A 7,503-nucleotide genomic window follows, 5' to 3' on the forward strand; every position below is an offset into this window, starting at 1 on the left:
ACGGGGGGCGGCGACGGGGACGGAGACATAGACGGAGACGGGGACGGGGACGGGGCGGCGACGACGGGGACGTGGACGGGGACGGGGACGGGCCGGGCGGGGACGACGGGAGGACGGGGCGCGGCGCGGCGCGGCGACGGGGACGACGGGGACGGGGACGGCGACGGACGGCGACGGGGGCGGCGACGAGGCAGAGGAGAAAGAAGCAGAGGGAGAGATGAGAAACTGACAATTTGTTTTGAAGTGTTTTCTTATATAGAACAACCTTTAGTACCGGTTGGAGCCACCAACCGGTAGTAAAGGTCTGTTTTGGCCAGGCCAAGCGGCGGGAACGGCACCCCTTTAGTACCGGGTGGTGGCTCCAACCGGTACTAAAGACCCCCCCCCCCCTTTAGTACCGGTTTGAGCCACCACCCGGTACTAAAGGGGGTGCACTGGCGCAGGTGCGGTGCGTCATGTTTAGTCCCACCTCGCTAGCCGAGGGGCATCCGCACTAGTTTATAAGCCCCAGTGCGGTAGCTCCCTCGAGCTCCTCTCCAAAGCGGGCCTACTAGGCCTAAATGTTCCGTGCTGCCCTGTGGGCCTACTGGGCCTTTGCGGGCCTGCATCCTGGCCCAACAACAGGTTGGGTTTCTAGTCGTATGCAGGCCGCTGTGGCGCAGTAGGTGGGCTTTTTTTCTTTTTTTTGCTTTATTTATTTTTATTTTATTTATTTTTGAGTTGTATTTTGCTGTATTTAGAGTTTCTTTGTGAATATTTTTGCTTTAGGTACAAAAAATTACAAACTTTCTGTTAGTACCGGTAGTTTACAAATTTGAATAGTTTAAATTTTGAATTATTTGAAATTTATGTGAATCACTAGTTTGTGAATAACTTAACTTTGAAAATAGATTTTTCAGTGATTCTTTTTTCTTATGTTTAATATTAGTGTGTTTTATCATTATATTCAATTTGGTAATGCTTAGGTTATTTAAAAATGAAATGCCTTTGTAACGGATGAGTTTTCGTCTGAAACCCTGATACTTCGAAAGAGATTGTCCATTTTGTACACGAAGTGTATCCAGTTTTTGCGGTAACCCTCTCTACTTTTTTGCACATGCTATGTGGGTGAAATTATGATACCATGCCAACTTTCAACCTTTTCTGAGTTCATTTGAAATGCTTTTCAATTTCAGGGTCATTTAGCTGGAAAAAAATCAGTAAATGCATGAAAGAATTTGCTTGCACATAAAATTTATTCGCGTTTCAAATGCTAAAACACATAACTAGCTACCCTAACTATTACAGAGATTCCCTCCTGGGTGTGAAACACAATAGAAAGTGATGATAGTGAAGCCGATCACATCCCAGATCTTTGGGTGTGAAACTTTTTCTTCGCGTGTGTCCCTTTGCGCCGTAGCCATGGAAAATCTTCATCATTTAACTGGATGCTCGGGTCAATATTCACTGTGAATGGAGCAATTTCATCAAACTTTTCATAATCTCCTGACATGTCTGTCTTGTCATCCACTCCCACGATGTTTCTCTTCCCAGAAAGAACTGTGTGCCGCTTTGGCTCATCGTACGATGCATTCGCTTCCTTATATTTTCTTTTTCTCGGCTTGGTAGACATGTCCTTCACATAGAAAACCTGTGCCACATCATTGGCTAGGACGAATGGTTCGTCTGCATACACAAGATTGTTGAGATCCACTGTTGTCATTCCGTACTGCGGGTCTTCCGTTACCCCGCCTCGTGTCATATTGACCCATTTGCACCGAAACAAAGGGACCTTCAAACCACGTCGATAGTCAAGTTCCCATATGTCCTGTATATAACCATAATATGTTTCCTTTCCCGTCTTGGTTTCTGCATCAAAGCGGACACCACTGTTTTGGTTGGTGCTCTTCTTATGTTGGGTGATCGTGTAAAATGTATTACCATTTATCTCGTACCCTTTGAAAGTCATTATATTCAAAGATGGTAACTGGGACAGCAAGTACAGGTCATCTTCAATAGAGGCGTCATGGATGGTGTAAGTGCATCTAGTGCCACCCCTAGTTGGTTTTGGAGTATTGACGACAAACCTAGTTGAGGGACTAATGTGTTTGTGAGAATTGCAGGATAACACAGGTAGAAGTCCCTCATTGATTCGGTTTTCCTACCAGAGATGACCCCTAAAAATGTATGAAGACATTGAAGTCAAAGGTGGTATATGAGGATATTCACATTGAAGACTATGACAAGAGAAGACACCACATGAAGCCTATGGAGCTCAAAGACTTAGATCTTTCGTAGTTCTTTTTATTTTGTGTTGAGTTATAGGAACCACCGTACTGTTAAGTGGGGTCCAAGAGAACTAGTCAGAATGACTGAAGTGATGCCTAACCAAAAACACCTATATCTTCGAGTGAAGACTATGAGAGCGAATCTTGTCCAGAGTCGGACAAGTCAGCTTTGCTTGTAGCCCAAGTAAAGTTGCCGTGTGAGTTTGAAATCTGACCGTTGGAACACGTGTCAGTTCCTTAGTGATCCAGGGTCATTTCGGACAAATCAGGTCGGGTTGCCAAGTGGCTATAAATAGCCCACCCCCCACAACCACAAACGGTTGGCTGCTCAGATTGAGAGTACGGCTTTTGTCGTTTGAGAGCAACCCACCTCGAAGCCTTTGAGAGAGAATTCCTTGCGAGGATAAAGCCCTAACCACCCAGAGCCAGAGAGAATTGGGCATCACTTAAGTCTTCTTGTCTGTGTGATCTGAAGACTTGTTACACTTGAGGACTGTGCATCCTCCAGCCGGTTAGGCGTCGCGTTCTGAGCATCCAGGAGACATTGTGGATTGCCAGTGAACGAAGTCTGTGAAGGTTTGGGAGTCTACCTGGAAGACTTACCAGAGTGATTGGGCGAGGTCTGTGTGACCTTAGCTCAAGGGGAATACGGTGAGGACTGGGTGTCCTGAGCTGCGTGTTCAGGACTGGGTGTCCGGGACTGTGTGTCCTAAGGTTTGAATACCTAGCCGCCCCAACCAGACGTACAGTTGTCACAGCAACTGGAACTGGTCCAACAAATCATTGTCTTCAACGAGTCACTGGTTTCATCTTCCCTTCCCTTTACTTACTGTTGCTTCTTGTGAAGTCATTGTATGTTTGCACTATCTTTTGTCTTCACTGAGTGACTGCATGTTCTGTATGGCTTCATAATATCTTCCTACCTGATCCTTACTACATTGCTGCTATTAAGTCATTGTGCTTTCACTTCATTGAATACTTGACTATGGCTTGTCTAGTGTAGTCTACCTTCCGCTGCATGGTAATAGGTTTATTTCTATCGTTTGTATTCATAACTTCCACGTTTTGAAGACTTTCATAAAAATCACCTATTCACCCCCCCCTCTAGTCGATATAACGCACTTTCAATTGGTATCAGAGCAAGGTGCTCCCTTGTTCTGTATGATTCGGTTTAACCACCTGGAGTTTTAGCTATGTCGACTGCAGGGATAATTAAAGTCTCCGCTGCATGCCCCGTCTTCGATGGAACTGAATATCCCTACTGGAAGAATAAGATGCGCATGCATCTTGAAGCCATTGACGTCGACCTATGGTATGTCGTCGAGAACGGCGTTCCCAAGGCTAGAGAAGGTGTCACTGCTGCTGACGTCAAGAAATTTGTTCAACTGGACTCTACTGCCAAGAATATCATCTGTGGTCACCTGACCAAAGGACAATATGGCCGTGTGAGTGCTTTGAAGACATCTAAGCTGGTCTGGGACTGGCTCTCCAAGGTCAATGAAGGCATCTCAACCCAGAGAGATCAGAGAATCAGTGTCCTTCGCAACCTCTTCAACCGCTTCAAGTGAAATGACAATGAGAATGTCCAGCACACTTTTGACCGACTCACTGACATCACAAATGAGCTTCAAGCCCTCGGTGCTACTGAGATCACCAAACATGAAGTCGTCAAGACACTACTGAGATCACTTGATAATTCGTTTGACATCCTAGCCCTGATGATTCAAGAACATCCTGATTTCAAGACACTCGATCCATCTGACATACTTGAGAGGCTCAATACACATGAGTTTCAGCTTTCTGAGAAAAGAGATATCTACGGTCCAAACTATGGGCAAACTCGTGCCTTGAAGGCAAAAGCTGTTTCCTCATCTGAAGAAGAATCTGACAGCAGTTCTGATGATCCTGAAGACATTGGAAGGGAACTTGTTATGCTTGTGAAGAAGTTCCAAAAATTCACCAAGAAAGGCTTCAGAAAGTCTTCCCGATCAAGCTCAAGGAATAATGAAGCTTCTGCTCACAACTACAAGAAGAAAACATGTCACAAGTGCAAGAAACCTGGCCACTTCATCTCTGAGTGTCCACAGTGGGACAATGAGAACAAAAAGAAGAAGAAGAGTAAGGAATATGACTCTGACGACAAGAAGAAGAAGAAATACTCAAAGTCTTCGTCCAAGTCTTCCTCAAAGTCTTCATCACACAAGAAGAGCTCATCTGGGAAGGCACGTGCGTTTGTTGGTAAGGAAATGGATTCAGAGGAGGAGTCCGCTTCTGAGGAGGCGGAGGTGGAGTCTAAGGAGGAGTCCGATTCAAGCATTGCAAGTCTGGCTACAGCATACGTTACCAAGTCCATCTTCAATACTGAAGACAATGACCTCGTCACCGACACTGATGCAAATGACAAGGACTACTCCGCTTCTACCTACTGCTTCATGGCACGCGGTGCCAAGGTAAACACACGCACTACTCACTATCAAACATCTAGTGACGATGACTCTGATTGTGATTCAAAACCCAGCTACAAAACACTTGCTAAAATTGCAACTGAACAGCAGAAAGCTATGGAACATATTCAAAAACTGTTAGACAGAAGCGATGATCTGTTAGGTGCTGAAATGACTCGATCTGAATCCTTAATTGAAGACATAAAAAATCTTCACGTTAAGTATCAGGAACTTGAAAGTCGTCATGAAACTCTCTCAACAACTCATGAAAAGCTTTCCTATGATTATCTTCAAAGGAAGCAAGATCTTGAGAAATTGAGAGCGGTTCATGAAGATCTTCAAAAGGAAAACGAGTCACTTCACTCCAAACAGATCAGTCCCGCTCAGGAAGGATTTGAACCACCATGTCTTAAATGCATTGAGCGTGATAATGCTACTTCTGTTGCTAAATGTTCTACTGCTACTACTATTGCAATATCTTCAATTGTTGATGTGGTAACTAACCCCTCTGCTGAGGATACCACTGCTACTGCTGATGAGAATGCTAGGTTGAAGACATTGCTTGAAACAGGGATGTACAAAAGTCTTAAAGGGCATCAGACACTATGTGATGTCCTCAAAAAGCAGATTCTGAATCGAAACCCGAGGAAAGAGGGTGTTGGGTTCGTAAGGAAAATGAATGCTGATGGCTCTTACTGGAAACCTGAGCAGTACCCCAAAACCATGTGGGTTGCTACAAAGGAACCTTCAGCAGACCCATCCAATCTATCTGGCTTCACTTGTGCTAACCCCATTATCATTGATGAATCCTTTGATGCAAACTATATACTGTTTAAGAATCAGAATGGTGAAGTGTTTGCCAGGTACATTGGTACTAACTGCAGGAATGGACCGCCTATGAAGAAGATCTGGGTTCCGAAAAGGTGTCTGGAGAATCTTCCTGTGAATGTCATCATGACACCTCACGTGAAGAAGACAAACCTCAGACCAAAGGCTTCATACGGTCCAAAGGCTTCATACAGACAGAGGACTCACTTGAGTCGCACTAACGCAAATCTTTTGCAGGGAAACCATACTCACGCATATGAATATGAGAGCGGTTCATCAAACCGCCATGTTCATAAGACCAAGAACTATTCTGCTTATTCTTATGAGTACTATTGTCCGCCTGCAAGACTGTTTGCTAGGGCTCCAAAGCCAAAATTCTCAGATGCTGCACTTAGACTTATTGCTTCTCAGCCACCCTTGAAGATGTGGGTGGCTAAGAAAGCTTAACTCTCTTTTGCAGGGAAAGGTCTCCAGCAGAAAACCAAAATCGTCTGACGCCATTGCTGGGGACCTTAAACATCTTGTAGGGCGCAAGATCAAATGCCCGAATGGTCTTACTATGTACTTCGTTCCTGAATCGCTTGCTACTCTCCCTATTAGTCCTAATCTGGATCTAAGCTTTCGTAACCCATTGGTTTGTCAAATGTTTCCGCTTCACAATGCTCTTGGTGAAGCCTATCCCCCTAACTGCACTGTAGGGTATGACACCAGCGTCTTCAGAATGGATTATTGATAGTGGGTGTACAAATCACATGAGTGGAAAAAGAAGTCTTCTTATGGACTCAACCTTACGTCCATCCGACAAGAGCCACATCACATTTGCTGACACTGGTAAAAGTAAGGTATTGGGTCTAGGTAGAGTTGCAATCTTAAGGGATCAACACATGGACAAAGTCATGCTTGTTGAATCCCTTGGCTCCAAATTAATGTCTGTCTCAATGCTTTGCGATTTGAACATGATTGTAATATTTGGAAAATATCGTTGCCTTGTACTAATGGAATCTGACAAGTCTCTAGTGTTTGAAGGGTATCGAAAACATGATTTGTACGTGGTATATTTCTCAGCAGGACCATAGCTTGCCGTATGTCTTCTAGCAAAAGCTTCAGAATACTGGCTCTGGCATCGGAGGCTTGGGCATGCTGGTATGAGGAACCTCCACACCCTTGCGAAGAAGAAGCATGTCATAGGCATCGAGGGCGTCAAGTTCAAGAAAGACCACTTATGCGGTGCCTGTGAAGCAGGGAAGATGACGAGGGCCAAACATCCTTCGAAGACAATCATGACCACTACTCGACCCTTCGAACTGCTTCACATGGATCTTTTCGGTCCCACTCACTACTCAACTCTTACTACTACTGCATGCCTCTATGACTTCGTTATTGTTGATGATTACTCTAGATACACTTGGGTGCACATAATCCTTTACAAGACTGAAGTGCAGGATGTCTTCAGACGTTTCGCCAATCGAGCTACGAACAATTATGGCGCCAAGATAAAGCACATCAGAAGTGACAATGGCACTGAATTCAAGAACACTGGCCTTGATACATATCTTGATACCTTGGGCATCACACATGAATTCTCAGCCCCGTACACGCCACAGCAGAATGGCGTCGTCGAACGCAAGAACAGAACACTCATTGAGATGGCCAGAACGATGCTAGATGAATACAGGACCCCAAAAAAATTCTGGCCTGAAGCCATTGATACTGCATGCCATACAATCAATCGTGTTTATCTTCACAAGCTTCTGAACAAGACATCTTATGAGCTCCTTACTGGCAAGAAGCCAAATGTCAGTTACTTCAGAGTATTTGGCGCAAGGTGCTGGATCAAGGACCCACATCACACCTCAAAGTTTGCACCAAAAGCACATGAGGGTTTTATGCTTGGATATGGAAAGGATTCGCACTCCTACAGAGTCTTCAATCTTTTTCATTACAAAGTGGTTGAAACAGTGGAT

Source organism: Triticum urartu, chromosome 3A, assembly GCF_056163025.1.
Source record: "Triticum urartu cultivar PI428250 chromosome 3A, HENAU_Tu73, whole genome shotgun sequence".
NCBI lineage: Eukaryota > Viridiplantae > Streptophyta > Magnoliopsida > Poales > Poaceae > Triticum > Triticum urartu.